The following is a 22,183-nucleotide window of genomic DNA, read 5'->3' on the forward strand; positions in this document are numbered from 1 at the left end:
CCTGTTGTGTTACACAGTCTTTAAAATGTAGTTTACCAACCACTCCAGTAGTGCTCAATGTACCTGTACTTCTTAAAGCGTTAATGTTTTACTGTTTAATAACTTATAGACTATATTTTATTATTTCTCCCTTGCACTCAGTGACCAAAGCTATACACACACATATATAAAAGCTATACACACAAGTATATGTATGTGTATATATATGTATGTATGTATGTGTATATATATATATATATATATATATATATATATATATATATACACATACACACACACATACATACATACATGCACATACATACATACATACACACATATACATACACACATATATATAATTATGTGTGTGTGTGTGTATGTATGTATATATATATGTGATGTATATGTATATATGTATATATGTATGTATATGTATATGTGTGTATATATGTATATATATATATATATGTATATATATATATATATATATATATATATATATATATATATATATATATATATATATATATATATATATATATATATATATATATATATCTGTATGTAATGTATGTGTGAGAAAGCAGTAAAAGGAGGCGTGTCAGGCGTCGTGGTACATTTTCTGATGCAGCTACCGAAAACAACTTGATGCTGCGCCAAATACACAAAACAATTACTTTGACAATCATGTTATATTATTTTTAAAATGTTTCCTTTTCTTTTCATAACTTCTTTAACACACTACTTCTCCGCTGCCAAGCGCGGTATTCTGCTATATATATATATATATATATATATATATATATACATATATATGTGTATATATATACACATATATATACATATATATATACATATATACATATACATATATATATACATATACATATATACATATACATATACATATATACATATATACATATACATATACATATACATATATCTATACTAATAAAAGGCAAAGCCCTCACTCACTCACTGACTCACTCACTGACTCATCACTAATTCTCCAACTTCCCGTGTGGGTGGAAGGCTGAAATTTGGCAGGTTCATTCCTTACAGCTTCCTTACAAAAGTTGGGCAGGTTTTATATCGAAATTCTACGCGTAATGGTCATAACTGGAAGCAGTTTTCTCCATTTACTGTAATGGAGATGAGCTTCAACGCCGTGGGAGTTTCGGTGACATCATCACGCCTCCCACGTAATCACGCAGTACATAGAAAACCAGGAAGACCTCAAAAGCGCTGAAGAAAACATGCATTATATAATTGAGAAGGCAGCAAAACAATAAGAAGCGAGTGAGTGACATATACAACCATATTCATGAGTTCTGCTACTTCGGAAACAAAGCACGATGTAAACCTACACTTTAAATTAAGTTCATAGACAGGCTGCGCTGGCGCTTGTAATTTAGTGCCTGCCCATATAAGGCCGTCCGTCAGCGGCAATCCAATAGCAAACTCCCACGGGTAAATATTCACGGGTGAAGGACTGTGCTTATGGAGAGGAAGATGAGATGGTCAGGGTGGTGTTTGACACAAACTCAGCTTAAACTGCGAGAGAAAGTTTTAAGTGCCAGGACTAAGGTAACATTAAATACAGCCATGGACATAGCACGATATGGCACCAGCACAGCTGGGAACCTTCGATGCATGTACACCGAAGCTCACGGAACTGGCGCAGTACACAGATAAAAGCAACAGTTCCAAAGAGCGCTGAACAAAAACCGAATTACACAATTGAAAAGGCAGCAAAAAATATGAAGCGTCTGATACATACAAGCATATTCATAAATCCAACTACTGCGGAAACAAAGCACACGTTGGAAAAAGTCAATGTCCCGCTAAAGGAAGACAGTGTAAAAACCCGTGCATGCAGTGTGTCAGGTCTCAGATAAAGAAGAAGACGAGCTGTTTATTGATGCAGTAAGAAACGAATCGATGAATGAAACCTGTCATCTTTACAACGATTGACAAACACGGAATGTAACTTGAACACAACACATCCTACAAATACTAACCTGATTGAAAGAAATAATGATAATCAAATCCTTGATGACAGCAACACTCAGTAACACTCACAAAACAAATACTGTATATTGACAGTCATGTTACGTTATTTTTAAAATGTTCCCTTTTCTTTTTCTAGCTTTTTTAACACACTACTTCTCCGCTGCGATACGCGGGTATATATATATGTATATATATATCCCGATCTACATACTCGAATAATGGATACTTTATTCGCCATCAATGATTGTTTTGGTAAAGCCATACTCAGTGTATTCATTAGATGAACGGTAGAAAAGTAAGAGCAGGGGAGGATGACTTATTGAGGCATGCAGGCTGTAGTCTTGCGTCAACTCTATCTGAATTGCGATCACATTTGAAAAATATATCTTTTCAAGTTCTATTTAGTCCATATGTGTCAAACTCAAGGGCCAAGCCACATCCGCCCGGGCGTAATTATATCCGCCCGAGATCATTTTATATACTGTATTATTGTTATTAATGGCCCGGGTATATGAAGCGCTGGTAACACAATAAACTACAGATCCCATAATGCAGCGCTTCAGCTGCCTTGCCGAACACTTACCGTTAATCAAGTCTAGCTTATGATGCAAGTTATTGCGAAGCTAGCTCACACGATGCTGAAGAGAAAAGTTGATTCTGAAAATAGAGCCTTTAAAACCGATGGGAGGCTGAGTATATGTTTACTGAACCCGTGTGTCTCATTTGTGGAGCTAATGTGGCTGTAATTACAGAATTTAATCTAAGACGGCACTATGAGACAAAACATCAGGGTAACCTGAATGCAATGCAGAAGAATTAAATAAGAATCTGACACTTCAGCGGACGCTTTACCGTGCACAATCACAAAGTGATTTCAAGTGAAGCTGCTTTTATGGGAGACACAAATGCACCAGTGCAATTTGCCCCACTTTCCCTGTTGCCAAGTAATGTTAAACCAAGTCGTCACTACGGTGTTCCCAAATCGCACTTTGCTGATAAACTGAGCGCACTGAGTTTGCACGGCGCTTTGGTGACTTTGAAGAACAAAAAGTCCGTCTACATGCGGCTCGAACCTTGTGCATGTTTGGTAGCACATATCTGTGTGAGAAGCTCTTCTCAGTGATAAAGACTAACAAAACAGCACACAGGAGTCGCCTCACTGATGAGCACCTGCAATCCATCCTGAGAATCTCCACAACACAGAACCTCACACCAAACAGAAACGAACCTGTGCCAAAAAAGATGCCAGGCGTCCAGCTCTAAAATGACATATGAGCAAAGACAACTGAATGATTTGATTTGTTATTGCTGAAAGGAACACATTTTATTTATATTTCCAGGTTTTGTTATGCAGCATGTTCATATTTGAATTTGTATAATTTTGACAGGATATATTTTTATGGCGAGCAAAATCTTTTGGGATATTTAAAATCTAAGTTTATTTTTTATATAAAATTACATAAGAGTAAAGAAATTTGAATGTTTGTTCTTTTAACGTTTACTTTATTTCTAACTTGTATAATTTAGACAGGATATATTTTATGGAGAGCAAAATATTATAAGTTGTTTAAGGTTTGAGTTGATTTATTCACGAATAATATTCCTGTCTGTTTTACCATTCCTACCAAAGATATTTCTGTCGACTAAATAAAAATTCCTTCTATTTAAAATTTAAATAGAACTTGAACAATATCTGATAGTTCATAATATCCACGCAGACTTGCGTAAGAGCGGAGTCATCCGTTTTAACAAACAGCGTATTGCACTGATACGAAATAGCTGTGTGTGTATATGTGTGTGTGTATATATATATATATATATATATATATATATATGTATATATATATACATATATATATATATATATACATATATATACATATACATATATATATATATATATACATATATATATATATATATATATATATATATATATATACATATATATATATATATATATATATATATATATATATTTATATATATATATATGACAACAACACTCATCACTCACAACAGTGACAAAACAATTACATTGACAGTCATGTTACGTTATTTTCAAAATGTTTCCTTTTCTTTTTCATTGCTTCTTTAACACACTACTTCTCCGCTGCGAAGCGCGGGTATTTTGCTAGTACATATATACATATACACATACATATATACATACATATCTACATATACACACACACACACACACTGTTTGGGGTGCGAGCAACTCTTGCTGGGGGTGCCAGAATCCATCAAGGAAGAAAAATGAAAAACATTACTTGTACAAAATCTTAATTTATTTATCCATTCCTAAATAATTAAATGGGCAGGCTATTTCGTATCAGTGCAATACACTGTTTGTTAAAACGGATGACTCCCGCTCTTACGTGCAAGTCTGCGTGGATATTATGAACTGCCGTATCTGTTCAAGTTCTATTTAAATTTTAAATAGAAGGAATTTTTATTTAGTTGATAAAATTCTTTGTTTGTTCTTCAAAGTCAACAAAGCGCCGTGTGAACTCAGTGCGCTCAGTTTATCAGCAAAGTGCGTATTTGGGAACATCATTGTGCCGATTTGGTTGAACATTACTTGGCAACAGGGAAAGTGGGGCAAGTTGCACTGGTGCATTTGTGTCTCCCATAAAAGCAGGTTCACTTGAAATCACTTTGTGATTTTGCATGGGTAAAAACGTCTGCTTTAGTGTCAGATGTTTTGTCTCATAGTGCTGTCTTAGATTAAATTCTGTAATTACAGCCACATTAGCTCCACAAATGAGACACACGGGTTTACCAGCAATGTCAGTAAACATATACTCAACCTCCCATCGGTTTTTAAAGGCTCTGTTTTCAGAATCAACTTTTCTCTTCGGCATCGTGTGGGCTAGCTTCGCAATAACTCGCAGCATCATAAGCTAGACTTGATTAATGCGGTAAGTGTTCGGCAAGGCAGCTGAAGCGGTGCATTATGGGATCTGTAGTCTATTGTGTTACCAGCGCTTCATATCCCCGGGCTATTAATAACAATAATATATAAAATGATCTCGCGGGCCGGATATAATTACACGCCGGGCCGGATGAGGACCGCGGCCCTTGAGTATGACACATATGGACTAAACAGAACTTGAAAAGATATATTTTTTCGAATGTGATCGCGCAATTCAGATTGACTTGACGTGCACTACAGTGCTATTGTGGTTTCGCCTGCGTGCCTCAATAAATCACCCTCCCCTCGCTCTTACTTTTTTACCGTTTATCTAATGAATACACTGAGTATGGCTTTACCAAAACAATCATTAATGGCGAATAAAGTATCCATTATTCAAAAAACTTCAATTGGTGATCTGTCTTTCTGCGTTAAACACATATTTTTTCATACGTCTCAAACCAAGGGGATGCGAATGTAAAATGAATCGAGATGCGCGCGTACATACTCAGTGCATCCCCTCTCGGGAAACGAACCTCGGGAAAAAAGAAAAGGGAACATTTTAAAAATAACGTAACACGAGTGTCAATATACAGTAATTGTTTTGTGTTAGGAGTGCTGCTGTCATCAAGGATTTGATTATCATTATTTGTTTCAATCAGGTTCGTATTTGTAGGATGAAGAATTAGTGATAAGTCAGTGAGTGAGTCAGTGAGGGCTTTGCCTTTTATTAATATAGATACTAATAAAAGGCAAAGCCCTCCCTCACTCACTCATCACTAATTCTCCAACTTCCCGTGTATGTAGAAGGCTGAAATTTGGCAGGCTCATTCCTTACAGCTTCCTTACAAAAGTTGGGCAGGTTTCATTTCGAAATTCTACGTGTAATGGTCATAACTGGAAGCTATTTTTCTACATATTCTGTAGTGGAGTTGAGTTCGAAAGCCGTGGGGGGGACGGAGTTTCGTGTGACATCATCACGCCTCCCACGTAATCACGTGAACTGACTGTCAATGCAGTACATAGAAAACCAGGAAGAGCTCCAAAAAGCGCTGAAGAAAACGTGCATTATATAATTCAGAAATTAAGTTAATAGTCTGCCGCTGGCGTTTGTCATGCCCACGGGTAATGCGGGATACAAGTTTAATGAGAGGACGCAGGATATAAACGAGAGTTTTGATCACTTTGTAACTAAGTTAAAATTGCAGGTGAGGGGCTGTGCTTATGCAAATTCCGAGAGGCTGTGTTTGTGGGTGATTGACAGTTAAGGCAGGTAGGGGAGTCACGTCATCATCTCCCCTCCCATTCACCTAATTTCGCTCTGAGCTGAGCTCCGCAGCTAATAAACGCAGTGTTACGGAAGCGACTTTGTGACGCTGCCACCAAATACTCAAAGAAAAATCCACAAGTTAATACACACGCTGTGTCTAGAGTTTCTCCACACTGAATCCTCCAGGCACTACTTACAAAAGGTTACATTGACAATCGTGTTACGTTATTTTTAAAATGTTTCCTTTTCTTAGCACAAGCACAGCTGAGAAGCTTCGATGCATGCGCTCCATAACGCGTTAAAAAAATCACGCATTTAATCAAGCAAAGGGGAACTTCTGTCAATGCATGATTTCCTGGTACACCGATTACATTGATCAGCGCTTCCCGATTCATTTTACCCTCGCCCCCTTGGTTTGAGAAGAAGTATGAAAAAATATGAGGTTAACACAGAAAAACAGATCACCAATTGAAGCTTTACGAATAATCAATTCATCAAATCAATTGATTACGAATAATCAATTCGCCATCAATAATTGTTTTGGTAAAGCCATACTCAGTGTAATCCTCCTTCCATTTCATAATTTTTCCACCACTAGCCATGATTAAATGAACGGTAAAAAAGTAAGAGCGAAGCGAGGGTGACTTATTCAGGCAGGCAGGTAGGCAGGCGACAGCTCAATAGCTCAAATTTGGATATAAGTAGGTTCTATTTAGTTGCCAGAAATATCTTTGTTAGGAATGGAAGTTGAATTTAGTCTTTAAATTTCTATGGTAAAGAAAAAGTTATGCAATGATGACTACATTTAACTATATAAAATCAAAACTTGTATATATAAAGTCATTCGCGAATATATAAAGTCAGCGTCGGTATATATAAAGTCAATACATGTTTCTGAATATATAAAGTCAAAACTTGAATATATAAAGTCAGCGCTGGAATATATAAAGTCAAAACCTGAGTATATAAAGACGGCGTTGGAATATTTCGGAATATATAAAGTCAGCGCTGGAATCTATAAAGTCAGCGTCGGAATATACAAAGTCAGCGCTGGAATATCCATCCATTTCCCAACACGTTGAATCCGACCACAGGGTCACGGGGGTCTGCTGGAGACAATCCCAGCCAACACTGGGCGCAAGGCAGGAACCAATCCTGGGCAGGGCACATGCATCATTTTCAAAACATTAACCCAACAGTGTTTTTTTAATTTACTTTTCTGAATATGTTTTTGTTAACTTAGTTCAGTTCAGAGTCGTTTCAATTAATAGATTTTGACTTTCACTTTATATATTCAGGAGTGAGTTTATATACTCCGATGTTGACTTTATATAATCAGGAATGACTTTATAAATTCCGACGCTGACTTTCTATATTCAAGTTTTGACTTTATATATTCGGGAACGACTTTATATATTCAAGTTTTAACTTTATATATTCCAGTGCTGACTTTATAAATTCCGACGCTGACTTTCTATATTCAAGTTTTCACTTTATATATTCTGACGCCGACTTTATATATTCACAAAATCTATTTATTTGCCTGTTTGGCACCCCATAGTATATATGTACACATGTATGTATGTGTGTATGTGTATATATATATATTATATATATATTTTCTACAGTAGAAAGTTTAGGATTCCATTATTTAAGTCCTATAACATGGATGCACAATATACACCTGCGAGAGGATGGTTCTTTTCAGACGTAGCATTACCCAAGATGTACACTTTCGTGACATTTCATATACAGTGACATGCGAAAGTGTGGGGACTCCCGGATCAAAATAACAGTTACTGTGAAAAGTTAAGTCAATAGAAGATGAATTGATCTCCAAAGGCCACCATTCTTTTCTGCAATGTAAACAAGATTTGTGTTTTGTTTTTATTTTTTTGTAGTATGAGAAAAGAATGAAGTACTCCACTAATATATGGGCACCCCAAGTGATCAGAGGTCTCAGATAACTCTCCACCCCCGACCAAGATGTCAGACTTTAAATTAGCTTCTTTAGTGCTTTGGCTTGTTCACAATCATCATTAGGAATGGCCACATGATGCACATGTCAAAGCTGTATCAATTCTCAGACTCCTCACAGCTTGTCCAAGCAATCAGCAGCCATGGGCTCCTCTAAGCAGCTGTCTAGCACTCTGAAGAATAAAATAATCAATGGTCACAAAGCAGGAAAAGGCTACAAGAAGACAGCAAATTTTTCAAGGAGCCACTTCCTCAGTTTGTAGCGTTATTAAGAAATGGCAGTTAGTTGAAGTCTGGAAAACCAAAACAATTTCCAAGAGAACTGCTTATAAGATTGCTAGAAAGGCAATTTAAAACCCCTAAAGCTTCATGAAGAAGTTTTGTAGTCACACTCTGGACTGGTGATGCGCTGTTCTTCTGGTGCAGCGACACCACCACAGACCTTCACGAAAGAGCCATCAGAAGAAAACCTCTCCTGTGTCCTTAACATAAAATTCAGGATCAGAAGTTTACAGATGAACATCTAAACAAGCCCGACGCATTTTGCAAACAAGTCCTGTGGCCTGATGAAGTCAAAACAGAACTTGATGGGCACAATGTGCAAAGGTGGGTTTGGAGTAAAAAGGGGGCAGAATTCCATGACAAGAACACGTTTCTGACTGTTAAGCAATGGGAGAAGATCGATCATCTTTCGGGCTTGTGTTGCAGCCAGTAGCCTGGGGGTATTATTCAGTTTCTTAAATTGCGTGTGCGCGAGTCACCTTGACATCAGTCTAAAAGCCAGAGACAGCAACAATAATATTTATTTATATAGCACATTTTCATACAAACAATTTAGACCCCATTTTCATAAAGAGAAAGGTGGACAAAGTGACAGCCTTACAAAATAATTATCATTTGATTAAACAGAACTTGGAAATATTACAAAAAAAATCTGATGAGAACAGGCCATTCAGCCCAACAACTCTTGCCAATCTGATCCACCTAACCTCTCTAAAACAACATCAGTTTGAGTTTTCAAAGTCCCTGAAAGTCCTACTTTCCAACAGACTACCTGGTAATGGTGGCTGTTTTCTGTGTGAAGAAAAACTCTTTAATGTGTAGCGGTGTCACTGGGGAATGAAACTTCAGCTCCCTGCAGTGACTCACATTGGTCATCTGCTGAGGGTGCAGGGGCTACTGGGGACAAGGAGGCAGGTGCACCATTTAAAGGAGGCCAGTTCAACAGAGGACAAAAAGTCTTGTGTTTGGTGTCTGGAGTTGCTTGTCTGTTTGCCTTCCCATTTTGCTACTTGTGTTTTCTCGTTTTGTCCTGGAGATCGTCTCCTGTTTTGGGTGTATGGACTGCTTGGTGCCTTCCTGCTGCATGAGGACTGTCTGAGGATTTATTGTCATCCTGCAAAGAAAGGAGCGCTCCTGATCCCATTGACGTCCATCAGGAAATACCAGTAGGACTGACCTTTACATTCATATACAGCGTGCCGATTTCTGGACTACCTACCACCATCATTTCATTTCATCAGTTGCCGTTTTCATGGACTTCATCGTGTGTGGTTTTTGTTAGTGGCTTGATATTGTTGAATTCATATTTATTGTATATCGCCGTAAGGGGAACTGGGGTAGGATCATTTTCATTTAATATTCTTTAATTTATATTACAGATTGCTTTTTTGTGTCTGCGAGGGAGCATGTGTGAGTTGGGTCAAGGTTGGGTGTGTTCCTGGGATCCCCATTGAAAAAATAAGTAAATCACCATCTTATCGAAGGTGGCAATCTTAGCTGGGTTTTTTAGTCCGCTAGAGATCTTTATGTGAAATTATCCCTTAACAAGTCTCCAACTGTGTCCTCATGTTCTTATTGAACTCTTTTTAAAGTAACAGCCAGGCTCCACGGCTCTAATTACTTTAATGATGTTAAACATTCATGCCTCCTCTTAATCTCCATTTGCTTAAACTGAAAATGTTGAACTCATTTAATCTTTTCTGATAATTCCTCCTCTCACTCCTAGAATTAGTTTTCCTCTGGACTTTTTCTAGCACTGCTTTGTATTTTTTGTGGACTGGAGACCAAATCTGCACACAGGACTCCAGATGAGGCTTCATCAGTGTGTTAGAAGTCTTCAACAAGACCTCCTTGGACTTGAACTCCACACATCAAGGCGCTATATAAACTGATATTCTGTTAACTTTCCTAATGGCTTCTGAACACTGTCTGGAAGTTGACAGAGACGAGTCCACTATGACTCCTAAATTCATCTCATCAAGTGTACTTAGAATTTTCAGACCGCCCTTTGTGTATTAAAACCATACACTGTTACTTCCTATGTGCAATACTTTACATTTTCTTACATTAAATTTTGTCTTCAACAAATCTACCCAAGCCTGTATGCTGTCCAAGTCTCTTTATAATAATTCAACAGATTCTCAATTATCTGCCAATCCACCTATCTTGGTATCATCTGAAAACATAACCAGCTTGTTATTTATATTTCTATCCAAATCTACTTTATATACAGTATATAAAATCCTAAGTTTAAAAGTGCAATGATTTTATGTGAAGTTTTATGTCACACTTTAAATTAGGCTTATTTTAAAACTTACAAATATATGTATGGTATCATTCTTGTCAGAATTTATCGAAATTTAATGTGATGTTGTTACATTTTCAGATTCTAAAAACTAAAAAAATATCAAGAACTTGCGTCCTGCGAGACAAGACGTTGTGCCAAGAGATTTAACCATGCCTGGGACCGGAAATAAAGGAGTAGGTCAGCTGCTGTACAGGCTTTTAAATGTTCAAAGCACTACACGAGATGCAGATCACGCAGCATGGTCGAGCAAAGAGGAGGTTATAAAAAAACAAAAAAATCTGTATCCGTTTCCCATTTTATCACCGTTTAAGAGGGGGTTTCAGAGGAGTGGCCGCGTCTCCTTGGAGTGCGTTCAGCCCCCCTCTTCACAACGCCAGCGGCAGAGACGAAATGTTGTTGGTGTATAGCGCAGGCCGAGGGGTTGGCGATCGAAGTGAGCAGGGGGCGAACACCCTAGTACTTTACATTTTCTTAAATTAAATTTAGTCTTATAAATATGCCCAAGTCTCTCTGTAATGATTCAACAGTTTAAAGATTCTCGAATAACTGCCAATCCACCTAGCTTAGTATCATCTGAAAACCAGCTTGTTATTCATATTCCTATCCAAATATTTATATATAATAAAAATAGCAATATCCCCAGCACTGACCCCTATGGGTCACCACTCTTACAATCAACCAGTTACCAGCCAATTTTGATAAGGTTCCTCTCACCGTCACTCTCTGCTTCCTGTGACTGAGCTAATTCTGCACCCACCTACAAACATCACCCAGAACTCCCACTTCTTTAAGTTTGATGCCCACCCTCTCATGTGGCACCTTATTAAATGCTTACTGAAAGTCAAGATAAATAATCCCATCTGCTCCACTTTGATAGTATCATTTTGTTGCCTCTTCATAGAATTCCAGCATGTTAGTAAAACAGAACCTCCCTCTTTTAAACCCATGCTGACTGTTCAGAATAACTACTGTCCTTGCCAAGTGTTGCTCAATTTTATCCCTGATAATTCCTTCCATTAATTTTCCTGTGATGCACATTAAGCTTACTGGCCTATAGTTGCTTGGATCTGCCCTGTCACCCTCTTTATATAATGAGATGATATTTGCCATTTTTCATTCCTTCGGAATCTCTCCAGTGTGCAGTGACTTCCTAAAAATGTGTCAAGGGTTTATATCTGTACTCGCTAACCTCCTTAAGAACTCGAGGGAAAATATTATCTGATGCTGGTGATTTATTTGATAAAGTAACGTAGCAGCACTGAAACAAGGACGGTGACAGAGGGAGAGCTTGTGCCTTAAGTGAGCTATGTGGCCAAAACAATACGTCAGACGAGGGAGGAATGTTTTTCTGCTCTCCCTTTGTGTTTTGACGGTGTCCAAGGTTTATATGTGTATTCACTTACCCACTTAAGCACTTGAGGATAAGTATTATCTGGTCCTAGTGATTTGTTTGAGTTCAGCCTATTTAATCTGAGCTGCACTTCTTGCTCTACAATTTCCAAATTTCTCAGTACCTCCTTTGCAGTCCCTGTTACTACTGGGAGGTTATGCACTTGCTCACTTGTGAAAACTTCAGAAAAAAAAAACAAGTTTAATGCATTTGATATTTCACTGTCTATGTATTGTAATTCCCCTTTTATTGTTCCTGATCAGCTTCACCTCCTTGGCTTTTCTTTTATTACTAAAACACTGAAAAACTCACTTTAGTCCATCTTTTTGCCTTATCTGCAATATTCCTCTGTAACTGCATTTCACCTTCCTTGATATATATCTTAATGATTGCCCTCATACTCTAAATGCTCTACAGTTAGCATTAGGGTACTTAGTCTTCTATGACTTATTTAGCTATTTTTTACATTTGCATTTCTTATTTACACACTGCAGAGTTCTTATTAATTTCTTTAAATCTGTCCTGCATCATATGTCAAATGTTTAACTTCTCCTAGTAATGAATCCTAGTTACTCTTGACCGTTTGCTGCTATGACACCAGTTAATTATTGACTTGCCGGCAACTGCAAAAGCTTTCTCTGCCCTCTGACCAACAAACACAAAGGTTTGAATACAAGTACCTTTACTAAACATTGAACTCTCTTGTGTTGATGGCAAAAAAAAAAAAAAAAAACAAACAAAGAGAGAAAAGGTATGAAACACCCTCAGAGCTCCTTAACGGTAACCACAAAAACAAAGTTTTCAGGAGCAAAAGTTAAATTTAACTCACACTCACACAAAAGTAACACATCCATACAGCTTTTTCACTTTACATTGCAAGAATGATGTTAGCGGGTCACTTCACGTTGTTGCTCCAATTCAGTGCTTCAATGTTCCACACAGTTACCTCTTAAGGGGTGTCACAAGGACCTTAAAAGATCTGAAGAGCTGTATAAAACTGGAAAACATGAACAAAGCATTTTGAAAGGCTTGACAGGGAGCCAAACTGTCTACAAAAATGGAGCAAATTCAGTACTGGAGTGGGCATCCTGCAAAGACCACAGTGTGAAAGCAGAGGTGGAAAAAAGAAACAGAGAGGGGAAGAGCAAAGGGCCTGCAGAAAAATCTCTGTGCATGTGCCCATGTGAAGGAAAATAAACTGCTCAAAAAAATGAAAGGAACACTTTGAAAACCAATCAGATCTCAATAGGAAAAAAAATTCTACTGGATATCTCTACTGATAAGGACTGATATGGTGATGTGTTAGGAACGAAAGGATGGCAGCCACATTGTTTGATGGAAATGAAAATGATCAATCTACAAAGGGCTGAATTCAAAGACACCCCAAAAAACTCAAAGGGAATAAATGATGCAGTAGGCAGGCGAGTGCATTTGGCCGAAATTTCATTGTAGCAACTTCAAATCGCAATCAGTAGTTTATACGTCCCCCACATGCTTGCATGCATACCTGACCACGTCCTAATGAGATGACGGATGGTGTCCTGGGGGATTTCCTCCTGGATCTGGACCAGAGCATCACTGAGCTCCTAGACAGTCTGAGATGTTGGATGGACCGAAACATAATGTCCCACCCAGAGGTGTTCTATTGGATTAAGGTAAGATGAGCAAGCGTGGGGGCCAGTCAATGGTATCAATTCCTTCATCCTCCAAGAACTCACAAACACATAAGGCCAAACATTGTCAAGCACCAGGAGCCACTGCACCAGCATAGGATCTGACAAAGGGTACAAGGATTTCATCCTGATACCTAATGGCAGTCAAGGTGCTGTTGTCTACCCTGTAGAGGTCTGTACGACCCTCGATGGATATGCCCCTCCAGATATACCATCACTGACCCACCACCAAAGCGGTCATGCTGAACGATGTTACAGGTAGCATAACATTCTCCATGGCTTCTCCAGAGCCTTTCATGTCTGTCACGTGCTCAGGGTGAACCTGCTCTCATTTGTGAAAAGCGCAGGGCGCCAGTGCTGGACCTGCCAATCCTGGTATTCTATGACAAGTGCCAACTGAGTTACAGTACACGGTGCCCACTAGAGGACGTTGGGCCCTCATGCCACCCTTATGAAGTCTGTTTCTGATTGTTTGCTCAGAGACATTCACACCAGTGGCCTGCCTGCTGGACATTATTTTGTAGGCTCTGGCAGTGGTCATCCTGTTCCTCCTTGCCCAAAGGAGAAGATACTGGTGGGTCCTGCTGATGAGTTAAGGACTTTCTACAGGGGGCTCTGTCCAGCTCTCCTAGAGTAACTCCCTGTCCCCTGGAATCCTCTCCATGCCCTTGAGAATGTGCTGGGAGACACAGCAAACCTGGCAATGCCACGTATTGATGTGACTGCCAATCCAGGAGAAGTTGGAATACCTGTGCCATCTCTGTAGGGTCAAGGTATCACCTCATGTAACCAGTAGTGACACTGACTGTAGCCAAATGCAAAAACTAGTGAAAAAAAACAGATGAGGAGGGAAAAAATGTCAGTGACCTCCCTCCACCTATGAAACCATTCCTGTTTTAGGGGTCGTCTTATTGTTGTCCCTCTAGAGCACCTGTTGTTCATTTCATTAACACCAAAACAGCGGAGACTGACTAACAACCCCTTCTGCTACTTAACTGACCAATCCAATAGCCCACAGTTTTTATACACTTTAATTATTTGAACAGTAAATAAGAACGGTGTTTATGGAAGGACAACACCAAGGAAATCAGTATAATCCAATAAAAGCATCACTGCACATCTCAGACTTGTAAAAGATCATCTCGATGTTCCCGAACAGACAATGTTCTGTAGACAAATGAGGAAAAAGTTGAACTCTTTTGTCAAAACATGTGACACCATGTTTGGAGGTAAGAGACAACTGCATATTGATACTAAAGCCTCAAGACGAAGGGAACATCATGGTTTGGCCTACTTTGCATCTTCAGAGCCTGGACAGCTTGACACAAAGGGACAGTGAATTCAAAATATTATCAAGAAATCTGACAGCAAAACAGGATAGCAGAAGCTTGGCAAAAGTTGAGTTATGATACAGGACAATGAGCCAAAACACAGAAAGAAATCAAAAAAGACAAAGACTTAAACATAAGGAAATTGTTGTTTAGGAACGGCCAGTAAGAGACACGTGATGCTGTGGCCTGACCTAAAGAGAACTGATCAGAAAAGAGCTCTCAGGAATAAAAGGAACCAAAAAGGTTTGGAGAGAAGGTATGGATTAAAATTCAAAGCTGATCAGTAGCTACACGAAGTTTGGTTGGGGCCATTACTATTAAAGAAGGGTCAACCAGTTTGGAGGGTCATAGAGTGGACTGTGAATGTTAAAGTGATGTATTCAGGACTGACAAGAAGTCATCCAGTTTGTGAGTTATTAGCTTAGGACAACTGTGGTTGTATGTATATGGAGCATAGCTGAAGATAAGACCACATTGTTAAGATAAATTAAAGCAGATATCCAGGGAATTCCAAAAGGTTCACAACCTTCTTTTGCAGTTGTACATTTGTACAGCACTCTTTACCAAGGACATGTTTAGGACTTCTGCATGAAAAATTGCAAACCTTACACAAACATTGATGAAATCTCAAACTACATTTAAGCACACAATAAAACACAGTATTTCTCAAAAAAACCGCTAGACCCAACCTTTCAAGCCCATAAACCCAACCCTAAAATTTGCTAATTTTTTATTTTGCACTTACTTTTTCCAGACTTCTTTGTAGATGGTGGCCTATTTTCCTCAGTTCTAACAGATGCAGTTTTCTTAGTCTTCTTTGGTTTAGACTGCAATGATTCAGTCTTCACATTGACAGAAGGCCCTGGAGATGAACAGTGTCTACTTTGAGAAGAGTCAAACCTGGTAACCAATCCATCTTGACACCCATCATGAAGGTTATCTTCTTTTACACTGTTCAGATTTGTATGGTTGTGTGTCTCAATACTGACAAACTTCTCTTCTTCATCTTCTTTAATGCCCACTGCCTGCAGTTCACTGATCTCCTCCTTGATGCTCAGACTGTCCTGTTTAAGGTAGATGGACTCCAACTCACAGTTCTCCTCCTTAATATCCATAATATTTCTGTCCACATCACAGCTCTCCCGTTTCACATCCATTGAGATGTTCCAGTAAACATCAGCTTTTTTTTTTCTCTGTAAAAAGAACAGGAATTAACTTCAATAAAACTTCATCACTTAGATCTGAACTCACTTGACTGTCATTTCACAACACCCTCTCTGTTAAGGTTTATATAAAGATTGACCGCTCATAGCATGCCGACAGTAACACAGTACTCTTTATTTCAAATTATCAGTGGAGGGAAGGTCCAACAGGCTGAAACAAGAAGAACAATCTACTATGGTTAAGTAGCAACCAATTACTAAACTTCATGAATACTCTACTCAAAGAGGATCTTGATAAGAGGAGAGAGGTCAGGTGGTATGTAGGGATTCCGTTATTTACCGACTCAGTATCAATACTGCGATATGAAAGCTGGTATTGATATCAAAGTCAAAAGACTCAGTATCGATCTAACACTACCTTGCAAAGCAAAGTTAGATTTGTCAATGCATCTTTAGAACTGGGAAAATAAATAATAATAAAGGCAGAAACAGGGCCCACATGAAAACTGCACATGGGAAGTAAACTGGCTGAGGTTAAAACTCACACTACTGGAGCTGTACAGCAGTAACACAGACTTCAAATTGTTAATAATTTCTTTAATAATCATTATCAGGCATTACCAGTTGAACTTTAGCAACAAAAGATATAAAATTGTGAAGTATGGTGGGAAAGGATTAGGGAGAGAGAAAAAAAATCCAATCCCACTCAATGCATGGAAATGTATGTAGTTTAAACTGGACTAAGCAGTTTACATAAACCGTATATCAGCTCCAGCAGACCCCCCATGACCCTGTAGTTAGGATATAGTGGGTTGGATACTGGATGGATGGATGGATAAACTGTATGAAGGCTTCATCAAGTATTCAGAGCCTGTCACTTTCTGCAGACTTGATTGTGTTGCAGGTTTAATTTTAAACGGATACATTTTACACTTTTGCCCATCAATGTACACTCAATAACCTATAATGGAAACATGAAAATATATTTTCAGAAAAGTTTAAAAACTGTATTCTCTCATTTCAACGGTAGAAGTATTCGGACACTTTGCTGTAGCTCTTCAGATTTTGTTCAGGTGCATCCTATTTGCTTTCATTATTTTTGAGATGTGTCTAGAACCTCATTGGAGACAACCTGTGGCAAACTGACTTGATTTGACATTGTTTAGAAAAGCACACATGTACCTGTGTATGCAAGGTCCCACGATTCAAACTGCATGCCACAATGAAACCTAAGCCAAGATGTCAAACAAACTCTCTGTAGACCTCTGCAATCAAATTGTGGTCAGGCGTAGATAATGACAAAGGGATAAAAACCATTTCTAAAGCTGTGGGCATTTCCAGGGATACTCTGGCCTCAACAATTGTGAAATGGAAGATTGGCACCACCAGGATTTCACCTACAATGTGCAGTCCAGCCAAACAGAGCAACACTCCAAGACAGGCATTGGTCATGAAGCTGATCAAAAACCTAATGGTTGCTGTAACAGAGCTTCAGAAGTTCGCAGAACCAGTTAGAAGAACGAACATCTTGGCAGCATTCCATCAATTAAGTATTTATGGTAGAGTGGCGAGATGGAAGTCAATATTGAGTAAAAGGCATATAAAGGACCATTTGGAGTTTGCCAACTGACATTTAAAGGGCACTGACAGCATGAGGAAAAAGATTATCTGGTTGCATGAGACAGAATTTGAACTATTTGGGCAAAACTTCAAGCATTGTCTCTGGCAAAAATCAGGCACTGCTCATCATCTGACTAATATTATCCCTTCATTGAGGCATGGTGGTGGCAGCATCATGCTATGGGGTGCTCCTCAGCAGCAGGGATGGAAAAAGTGTTCAGAACAGAGGAAAGAATGAATGCAGTGAAAGACAGAGAGAACCTTGAGCAAAACCTGCTCCAGATTACACACAACCTCAGACTGGGAGATGGCTTTCCTTTTAGTATGATAATGACAAAATATATCACCAAGACAATGATACACTGGCTTTGGGGCAGGTTTCCGAGTGTCCAAGAGTGGTCCAGCTAAAGACCACACTTAAACCACATAGAACAGCTGTGGAAAGACATGGAAGATGCTTCCCATACAATCTAACAGCTCGAGAAGATCAGGCTGGGAAGTATGCACTGGTACAGCGTGTTGCCACACCCACAACATGACAAAACAGCTTGCGATCCTTGTTGGCAACCCCCTGTTCAGTCCGGTCCTGCAATTGCTCCTCCAACTTGCAGGGAAAACTTGGGAGTTGGCGGCAGGATTGGCATGCCAGCGACCATAAAGTAACTTCACACAGCTCCAAAATGGAAGGGCAGATCTGCCAAGAAGAATTCAATAAACTGCCTAAATACAAGTGTGCTCAGCTTATAAAAGACATTGTACATTGTTGGGTAAAACATCTACAGGAAAATAAGAAAAATTACAGTGAGGAACTACACTTATCTCCCACTCTATACATTTGTATTTGTTCTTATCTCGTATTCTGTCCATCACGGTCACAGACTCAAGTTTTGCTCAGTTCATTTTTCACTTTTACTATTCAGAATTGTAAAGTTCTGTTCTGATGGCATTGTGATCTGTAACGATAGTAGGGAGCAGGATGAGGAGAACCTGGAGAGGTGGAGATCTGCTCTAGAGAGGAGAGGAATGAAGGTCAGTAGGAACAGGACAGAAAACTTGTGTGTGAATGAGGAGGTCGTCAGCGGAATAGTGGGGATGAAAGAAGTAGAGTTGGTGAAGGTGGATGGATTTAAGTACTTGGGATAAACATTACAGAGTAACAGGGTTTGTGGAAGAGAAGTGAAAAAGAGTGCAGTCAGGGTGGAATGGGTGGAGAAGAGTGTCAGGAGTGATTTGTGACAGACAGGTATCTGCAAGAGTTAAAAGGAAGGTCTACAGGATGGTAGTGTGACCAGCTCTGTTATATGGACTGGAGACAATGGCACTGACCAGAAAGAAAGAGACAGAGCTGGAGGTGGCAGAGATAAAGACGCTAATATTTGCATTGGGTTTGTTGAGGATGGACAGGATTAGAAATGAAGACATAGAGGGTAAGCTCAAGTTGGGAGACAAAGTCAGAGAGGCAAGATTGCGTTGGATTTGGTGCAGAGGAGAGATGCTGGGAATATTGGAATAAGAATGATAAGGATAAAGCTGGCAGGTAGGAGGAAAAGAGGAAGGCTTAAGAGAAGATTTATGGATGTGGTGAGCGGGGACATGAAGGTGATGAGTGTAACAGAACAAGATGACGAGGACAGAAAGATATGGAAAAAGATGATCCGCTGTGGCAACCCCTAACGGGAGAACCTGAAAGAAGACTTATCAGAAGTGTTAAGTAGTAATGGGTGGAGTGAAGCCTCAAGAAGTATCGAAACATTTGAAGCCACTGCGTTGGAAATCACGTTGAAGCATTTAACACTCACCTCCCTAGTGACAACTCCTGGCCATTTGTTAACGTTACACAAACTGATGATTAAGTTCAATGACATCTATTAAACTTTTACTACTTTTATTTTTCAATTGCTAAAGGCTGGCAATGAATCAAAGGGTGCAAGAGGAGTCTGAAATTTCTAGAGCTGAAAATATATAGGAAACATGAGAGATAAGCATTCAGCTTTTGATAGTAAGAATCTGCAATGAACGGTCAGATCTCTAGTCATGAGTCCATGAGTTAATTGTTTTCTTAGTGGAGAAACAACTGAATTAAGGTCTAGCACACTGTTTTCACTTGTTGTTGTTTAGTTGATTTTAATATCCAAATAAGTAACTGTGTTTTAACAGGAATTTCACACTTTACTGACATTTTCCAAAAAAAAAAAAATAGTGTCGCTTTTTTTTTTTTTTTAATTGAGTTTAATACCTTTAAGTTAATTTTGAGTGACCAACAAACTAAGCATTTCAGAAGTAAGGAGGAAATGTGGGGGGTACGGGTGATAAGGGGAATTGTTGACAAACTTCCTCAATGAATTTCAAATTGTGGGGAGGTTCCATGAGAAACTTTAACTGAGCCATTACTTCACTTATAAACCGTCGTAATTGCTTTTACTAAAAAAAAAAAATAATTAAATTTAAAAATGTTGTAGGGTTTCCCTATATTCATAAATAAATTTATGTCAAAAGATAAATGCATGTCTTATTGTGTCAAATACCCTTTGAAAATCCAGAAATAGAATCACTGGGTCTCCAGAAAGTAATTCATTATATTCAGTCAAGTCTAAAATCAAACAGATATTAGAAATATAACGATCTTTAACATAACTTGACTGACATTCGTCAACAAGGTCATTTATCCCACAGTTCAGTCTTTTAGTGAATACCGAGTCTAGTATCTTGTAATCATTGTTCAAAAGGGTTACAGGATGACAATTATCCAAAAGTACAACATCTTTATTAGCCTTAGGAATTAAGGTAATGGTGCCTGGTCTCACTGATTTAGTTCATTCTCCCATTTCAAAAACTTTGAAAGTTGCAAGTAAAAAATTAAAAATGTAATCTATAAACATTTTATAAAATTCTGAGGTTAGGTCATCATTCCCAAATGATTTATTATCTTTTAAATTTTTGATGGTCTATTTCATTTATGTGCTGGGACCCAAATATTCCTCATCAAGATTACTATCTAAAATATAAAGTTTTTTGTAAAAAATTGGTTGTAAATTCTTCAATTAATGTAGGATTCTCACAAAGGACCACATCAATTATGAGCTTTCACAGCATGTTGATTTTACTCCTCCATCTCCTACACTTCAAAAAAAAAAAATTTTTTTCTCCTTTTTCCAACCACTGTCTTCTTGATCTCACAAAAGCCCCCTTTTCCTGGTAAACATTTAAATTATTAGCTTCTCTGTATCCAACTACATACATACACAATTTTTTTAAGATTTACAGAATCTTTTTTTTTTTTTATAAATTAAGCTATGTTTCACACAGGACCATAAGTTTTAGAACACCTCAGCTTTTCTTCAAATTTAATTAGTTGAAATGCAATGAATGACCTAAAATGGTGAAAAGGTAAGCAGTAAACTGTCAGAGGATTACATTTAAACTTTAGGTTAACAACAACTGAAAAAGGAAATGTCGGGGAAAACTAATTGGTTACAACCTACAGATGTTCTGCAGCAATTCAAGTAAAATGAAGCATTGAAACGTTGAAACAAACAATTTGCACAGGTCTCCCCACTTGTGTTGATTACTTACAAGCCCTCTGTGTGTCTTAAAGCAGAGTTGGACCAGACTGTTACTACACCTCCTGAAGTACCACTTGGACAATATTCCAGTGATGATGGCAAGAAAATGACAATTACCAAATCAAATGAGGCAGGGCATCATTTCCATCAGATGTGTAGGCCTTTCATTTAGAGAAGTGAATGATGGCATATGACTCTATCCCGGATACTTTTTCCTCTTACCATAAAGTTGACCACATCACTGTGAATAAAATATATATAACAGTTAATTATCTATAAATGGACTTAACATAACAGACAAGATAACTGTATATTGTACTAATTAACCATAACACTGACCCACCAGTGACATTTCAATGGCCAACTTAAAGCAAATGGCGTTGACTCCAACTGTACCTTATTAAAAACAAAGTGAGAGAATTCCTGCCTAAAAATATGTCACTAATACTAACCAGTTAATAAAACAATATGCAGCAAGTCACTTGACGTAAGAGATGCTTGTATGTTCGGTAAAGGGGATGAACATTCTATCCTACAGGTTTATTTTTAACCAAAAAAGAAATGTAACCAATTGTATCATAAATATTGTAATACATCCATTAACTCAGTTAATAACTAACTACAATACAAGATATACTATATATATATATATATATATATATATATATATATATATATATATATATATATA

The 22,183-nt window shown here is 38.1% G+C and overlaps 1 pseudogene; it reads right to left on the minus strand.

The window, feature by feature from the left end:
* The window catches only part of LOC120533411, a 38,228-nt pseudogene extending 16,628 nt beyond the window's left edge, over window positions 1-21,600 (minus strand).
* Between the last annotated feature and the right edge of the window lie 583 nt (window positions 21,601-22,183).

Source organism: Polypterus senegalus, chromosome 8, assembly GCF_016835505.1.
Source record: "Polypterus senegalus isolate Bchr_013 chromosome 8, ASM1683550v1, whole genome shotgun sequence".
NCBI lineage: Eukaryota > Metazoa > Chordata > Cladistia > Polypteriformes > Polypteridae > Polypterus > Polypterus senegalus.